The sequence below is a fragment of the Musa acuminata genome, chromosome BXJ2-8 (genome assembly GCF_036884655.1).
Source record: "Musa acuminata AAA Group cultivar baxijiao chromosome BXJ2-8, Cavendish_Baxijiao_AAA, whole genome shotgun sequence".
Lineage (NCBI taxonomy): Eukaryota > Viridiplantae > Streptophyta > Magnoliopsida > Zingiberales > Musaceae > Musa > Musa acuminata.
The window spans coordinates 28,066,735-28,074,213 of record NC_088345.1 but is presented as its reverse complement, the minus strand read 5'-3'; the positions used below and the strand labels follow the sequence as shown (position 1 = coordinate 28,074,213).

At 39.5% G+C, this 7,479-nt stretch overlaps 1 long non-coding RNA gene across 1 annotated transcript; it reads right to left on the bottom strand.

Moving 5' to 3' along the window:
• Positions 1-753: 753 nt before the first annotated feature.
• LOC135619344 (uncharacterized) lies at positions 754-6,098 on the bottom strand. The gene is made up of 2 exons (XR_010489378.1): positions 3,039-6,098; positions 754-1,131 (listed from the first exon to the last, which is right to left on the bottom strand). It is a non-coding gene; the product is annotated as an uncharacterized LOC135619344 (long non-coding RNA).
• Between the last annotated feature and the right edge of the window lie 1,381 nt (positions 6,099-7,479).

Below are 7,479 nucleotides of genomic sequence, written 5' to 3'. Positions count from 1 at the left end.
ATGCTAACTTGCACAACTAGCAAAACTTGACAAATTTGCATATTTCAAGAAGCAAGAGTTGCTTTCTTGAACATCTCAATATTGCTAGCTTGCATGATGTAGAACTTGCTTCTTGAACATTACCAAAAGTGATATCTTGTATGCTATAAAACTTGCATATCTAAAACTTGATAGCTTGAATGTCCTAAGCATGATGCATTACTTGCTAAATTTTCTAGCTTCAAAACTGCATGATGATAAAACTTAATATTATGTTTTTCAAGCAATGAGTTGAACTTATATTACAAACACAAAGAATAGTTGTACTGCTCCTTTTTGTTGATGACAAAGGGGGAGAAGTATATTGATGACATGATATGCATAAGTCTATGCATGAGTTCATAATGACGTGTTGCAAGTATTCATGATTGTAACATCCCTCATTTCTGAATTTTCGTATAAGTTTCTAATTGTATTGTAAATATCTATTTTAAATTTGATAAAAAGTCAAAGTGTGAATCTGAAAACTTATTCATAAGAGTTGGAGGATTTATTAAAAAAATAAAAATCTGAGGACATATATGTAAACCATAAGGACCTAATCATAAATATAATAAATACAAGGACTAAACTGCAAAATGCACAAAAATACAAATCCCACCGTTTATGTCACGCCCCTCAAAATAACCATGATTTTTAAAATCTTCATCACAGACCAATCCAGGATCCAAACTAACGTTTGAGGACACTGAAAACATTCTATTCATATTCACATCCATAAAACCTGTGCAGTTTATAATCATATATCACATCACTCGATAATTCACATTTATGGCAACCCAAGCCAACTTGACAAACATGAACAATATTTATAAATCCACAAGCTAAATAAATTATACAATCAGAACTCCAACTATTCACCACAAGTTCGTATCACCATAAATTAGACTTAACATTCTGAAATTCCAAATAAGAGAGATCTCCTAACACTTTGACACAGTATATCCATTTCGGTTCATCGACAACATTTCATTACATACAAGACATACTTATACAACAATATCGTAATAACCAACCGGACTTGCCCATTATTCTGAATAGCTATCCACTGCCTCAGCCCAAATCAAACATCTCGAAGAGTGACAAGTTGACCTGAAAGATTTATATAACAACGGAGTGAGCCAAAAATGGCTCAGCAAGTGACAAAGCATATTCAGAACAAAAGGAACGGTTTCAAACGAGTAAGGTATCATAATGCAAGGCAGAATACAAGAATTCTCAAGGATACCATCTCAATAGATACCAAATCATACGTATCATGTCATTCAAAACATATTTGATCCATAACGAATGGGGCATAGAGTAATTGGAACATAGCAATGGCAGATAGGACATTTCAGAACATATCAGTTCATAGCAAATGGAGCACAGAGTAATTGGAACATATCAATGGCAGATAGGACATTTCAGAACATATCTGTTCATAGCAAATGGAGCACAGAGTAATTGGAACATATCAATGGTAGATAGGACATTTCAGAACATATCAGTTCATAGCAAATGGAGCACAGAGTAATTGGAGCATATCAATGGCATATGAAATGTTCCGGAGCATATCAACGGCATATGGAACATTTCGAAGCATATCATCAGTGAATGAAGCATTTCAGAGCATATCGAAAACAAATATCGTACAGAAGCTCAAACGTCGTCTTTGACGTTGCAAACATATCAATCTTATCCAAAGCATGTACAGAAACACATAACCAAAGCTCTGGATATCATATCAAACATACAGAAGGTGTAGTGGGATCTTAGTCAGCAATATCCCACAAAGCGGGACCCCACAAAGCGGGCAAATAAGCGCATACCAGAATATCCCACGTAGCGGGACCCCACATAGCGGGCAAATCAGCGCATACCCTTTACCATTTCTGGCAAAGGTCCAGACGATCCCATACACCAGAGTACAAAAGGACAGTTTCAACAATAAGTAGCATATATCGGAAGCACACGCGGAACAACAAACGTACATGTGCCTTTACGAGTCAATCCGAAGTAAGCAATAATCTTTCACAAGTATATTCAGATTTGAAGGGAATTGAAAGCAAGGGCACATATGGAATCCAAGCAATCACAAATAACTCAATTCAATAAGAAGATTTGATGAATTCAATGTCCAAAGGAATGAAACTGGAATAGGCACATATCGAAAGCAAATGCGGAATAATAGGATATACATGTGCCTATATGAGTCAATACGATATAGCATAAACGTTACACAACAGTTTTCAAGAATGCAATAATTTTAAGGACAAGAGCATACAAGAATTCAAAGTAGTAATATAAAGCTCAATTGAATAAGAAGGCTAAAGGATATCAATTTCCAAAGGAATGAAACCAGAATATGAGAAATCGACCAAAGCTCGATTTCTGGCAGAATACAGAAGGCACATTGAACAAATGATTCAAACTATCAATCGTGCTCCAATTTACTCAGAAATAATCATTGGATAATACTTTCAGATAAGACAGGCTTCATAGGAATTGAACTGTCCAACAGAGAGAGTTACAAATAATTTGGTAAGCAAGTGTCGTAGAACAAAATCTCTATTGGCAGAATTCATAATGTCAGATTCAACAGATAACTGGGCAGGTGTTTGGATTCCAAATCTTTCAATCCATATATCAAAGAAAGGTCTACGAGTCTAGTTTCCAATGAAATCAGTTTTGAACAAATCAGAGTTTCCAACAAAGACTTATAGGCAGCTCGGTATCAAAAGGTCAGAATCTCAAAAGTTGCACAGATTCGAATCGTTACGTTTAAACAGGAGATATAACAAATGCAAGGCTAGAACAATTCAAAGTTCCTCATAATCAAAGCAAATGTAGAGATAAAAATGGCAGTGGGGAAAGATCAGGATACTTGCAATAAGACATATAAGAGCAATTATAGGAAAAACGATCAGGGAACTTGCAATAAGGCATATCAGAGCAATTATAGGAGAAACGAACAGGGAACTTGCAATAGAAAGGATTGAAACAAGCGGAAAACTTGCCTTTCAATGATTTCGATCCGAAGATCCAAAGAAGGTGCCAGCCCAAATCCTTCTACTTTTTCTCCGTGTCCTCTCTCTGTTTCGTTTTGTGCTCCCGTTTTCTTCCTTTCTTCGCAACTACACCACGTGTCGAACATCGAGGCACAGTCACCTGCTTTCTCTTACTCTCATTCCTTCTTTTTCTTTCCCAAATGCAGCTGCCACAACCGCGGCCGCTGCCGCTGCCACAATCGCAGCCCCTTCCACCGCACTACCTTCCTTCCTCCCTTCTCTCGCAGACATAACTGCTGCATACGCAGTCGCTGCCGCTGCGACCGCAATCCCGTCCGCAGCCCCTTTTTCCCCCTTTCCTTTCCTTTCTTTCCCAGCTGCAACTGCCGCAGTCGCAGTCGCAGCCATGGCCGCAGCCACCACAACCGCAGCCTCTTCTTCCTCTGCTACTCTATTTCCTCTCCTACTTCTCTTCCAACTGCAGCTGCCACTGCCGCAGCTGCCACCCCTTCTCCTCTTCCTCTCTTCTTCCTCTCCTTCCCTTTCTCTTCTTCTTCCTTTCCTTCTCTTCTTTCCTAGCCACAGCTGCAGCTGCCATCACCGCAGCCGCAGCCCCTTCTCCTCTTCCTCTCTTCTTCCTCTCCTTCCCTTTCTCTTCTTCTTCCTTTCCTTTTTCTCTTTCCCTGCCACAGCTGCAGTTGCCATCGCCGCAGCCGCAGCCCCTTCTCCTCTTCCTCTCTTCTTCCTCTCCTTCCCTTTCTCTTCTTCTTCCTTTCCTTTTTCTCTTTCCCTGCCACAGCTGCAGCTGCCATCGCCGCAGCCGCAGCCCCTTCTCCTCTTCCTTCTCCTTCCTTTCTTCTTCTTCTCTCCCCGCTGCAACTGCTGCAGTCGCGGCCGCAGCCACGGCCGCAACCTCTCCCTCCTCCCCTGCTCATCTTCCTCTTCTTCTTCTCTTCCAGCTGCAGCTGCCATCGCCGCAGCTGCAGCCCCTTCTTCCCCGGCGTCACACACACCCTCTCCTCTGTTTCCTCTGCAGGAAACAGAGGTATCACACCTCTTTCTCTTCCTCTTCTTCTTCTTCTCCTCTTCCCCTCTTCCCTTTTCCTCCCCAAGGCCACACATCTCCTCGCTGCAGCCTTGCCGCAGCTATCTTCTTCTTCTTCTTCTTCTTCTTCTTCTTCTTCTTCTCTTCTCCCTCTTCTTCCTCAACGCCCCACACATCCTCTCCTCTGTTTCCACCTGCGGGAAACAGAGGTGCTGCAGCCCTGGCTGCTGCAGCTGCCTTTCTTTTCCCTCTTCTTCTCCTTCTCTTCTTCTCCTCTTCCCTTTTCCTCCCCAAAGCCACACACCTCCTCGCTGCAGCCTTGCCGCAGCTATCCTCCTCTCTTCTTCTTCTTCTTCTTCTTCTTCTTCTTCTTCTTCTTCTTCTTCTCTTCTCCCTCTTCTTCCTCTCTTCTTCTCCCCACGCCCCACAGCTCCTCGCTGCAGCCCTCGCTGCAGCCACCTCCTCTTCTTCTTCTTCCTCTTCTCTTCTCCCTCTTCTTCCTCTCTTCTTCCTCCTCTCTTCTTTTCCCTCTTCTTCTTCTTTTCTTCAATCCTCATGCCCCACCGCTCTCTCTGTTTCTGGAAGAAACAGAGTGCGTGGGAGGCGGTGGGATAATACCGAATTTTCGGTTTTCCCTTTTTTTTTTTTTTTTTCTTTTTTTTTTTTTTTTTTTTTGCAACTTAGCAGTTTAGTCCTTGTAATTTCTATATTTACATATAGGTCCTCCAATTTACATATAAATCTTTATTAATAATTTTTTAAAAACGAGGGATATTACAGTTTAAGCCTCTCTGCTTTCGTTCATAAGGAACCAGAGAAGGCAGCTACATGGAAGCACAGGAGAAAGAAAGAAAGAAGAAGAGAAGAAAAAGGGGGAAGAAGAAGAAGAAAAAAAAAATTGGGGCTTTGAGGTTTTTTGCTCAAATCTTCTCATTTAGGGTCAAAATTCTCAAAGGCAAGTGTTCTAACCCCATCCTATAGAAGTATTAGTCTATGTTCCTATATTGATTTTGAAAGATTTATGCTTAGAACCTGATATTTCTCTCTTTGGACAAAAAACCAAGGATCTGAAATTTTTTCGGTAAACTGACCCCTATACACTGTTTCAGCTATAATTTTTAGCACCAAATGTGGATTCAGGCAGGACATAATTCGTTTGAAATTAGACTCTTATATCTTTCTTTTGACACTAATTTTGTAGATTTTGGACACCGAATACTTACCCAAACATCTGTTTCAAATGAGCCTATAGATGCTGCAGAACAGGGATCAAAATTTCTGACCTTTCAATACTAAAATACCTATAAGTCCCTATTGGAAATTCTAATTTGTACAAACTGGCTTCGTTCGAAACTAGACTTGTAGACCTTTCTTTAGACATATCGTTTGAAAAATTTGGAATTCAAATGCCTACCCTATTATCTGTTGAATCCGGCCCTATGAATTCTGCAGAACAGTGATTGTGTTTTTGACCTTGTGTTACCAAATCAAAGGTAACTCCTTGTTGGAAATCATGATTCATACGAAACTTATTTCAATAGAAAATAGATTGATATATCTTTCGATAATAGCCTTTTTGAGGGTATTGGAGCATAATTGATAATCTGAAGCATTTGTTCAATGTGCCTCTTGAATTCTGCCAGAAATCGAGTTTTGGTCGATTTTGCGTATTTTGTTTCATTCGTTTGGAAATAGATTTCGTTCAGTCCCCTTCACTCAATTGAAGCTTATGTTAGTGCTTGAATTTTGGTTTGCTCTTGTCTATAAATTATTTACATTCTTGAAACATTTTGTGTAACATTTAAGCTATATCGCATTGACACGTGTAGGCACATGTATATCCCATTGTTCCGCATTTGCTTTCGATATGTGCCTATTCTAGTTTCAATCCTTTGGTTATCAAATTCATCTAACATTCTTATTTGAATTGAGCTATATATGATTGCTTGGAATCCGTGTATACTCATGCTCTCATTTCATTCCAAATCTGAATACATTTGTGAGAGATTGTTGCTTGCATCATATTGACTCGTAAAGGCACATGTACATTTTGTTGTTCCGCGTGTGCTTCCGATATATGCTATTTATTGTTCATACTACCATTTTGTACTCTGGTGTTGTGGGATAATGTGAACCTTTGCCAGAAATGGTAAAGGGAGTTATGCATAGAGCCTGCGATGCTCTGCCGGCCCCCTCTGACTTCACCTAGACGTGGGTGGATGGAGCTCCCAGATGTGGGAGACTTCTATCTGATGGTCATTCAGAAATGGATGAATCACATTCAGTCTGTGGTCCCACTACACCTTCTGTATGTTTGATATGATATCCAGAGCTTTGGTTGTGTTTCTGTACATGCTTTGGATAAGAATGATATGAATGCAACGTCAAAGACGACGTTTGAGCTTCTGTTTGGTATTTGTTATTGATATGCTCTGAAATGTTCCAAATGCCATTGATATGCTCCAGAACATTTCATACGCTACTGATAAGCTCCGAAACATTTCATTTGTTATTTATATGCTCCGAAATGTTTCATTCATTGTTGATATGCTTTGAAATGTTCCATACGCCGTTGATACCATACGCCGTTGATATGCTGCGGAACATTTCATATGCCATTGATAAGCTCCGATATGTTTCATTTGTTATTGATATGCTCCGAAATGTTCCATACACCGTTAATATGCTCCGGAACATTTCATACGCCACTGATAGGCTCCGAAACATTTCATTTGTTATTTATATACTCCGAAATGTTTCATTCATTGTTGATATGCTTCGAAATGTTCCATATGCCGTTGATATGCTCCGGAACATTTCTTATGCCATTGATAAGCTTCGATATGTTTCATTTGTTATTGATATGCTTTGAAATGTTCCATACGCCATTGATATGCTCCAGAACATTTCATATGCCATTGATAAGCTCCGATATGTTTCATTTGTTATTGATATGCTTCGAATTGTTCCATACGCCATTGATATGCTCCGGAATATTTCATATGCCATTGATAAGCTCCGATATGTTTTATTTGTTATTGATATGCTTTGAAATGTTCCATACGCCATTGATATGCTCCGGAACATTTCATATGCCATTGATAAGCTCCGATATGTTTTATTTGTTATTGATATGCTCCAAAACGTTTCATTCGTTACTGATATGCTCCAATTACTCTATGCCCCATCTATTATGAACCAAATATGTTTGATTGAAATGACAATTGTGATTCTGCACCTAATGATATTACGTCTATGAATTCTTATATTCTGCCTTGTATTTCGAAACTTTATCTCTTTGGAAATTGTCCTCTTTTGACATGGATATGTTAGTCACTTGCTGAGCTTTATATGCTCACCCCGCTATTGTATAAATTTTTTAGGATAACTTGTCGTTTGCTTAAA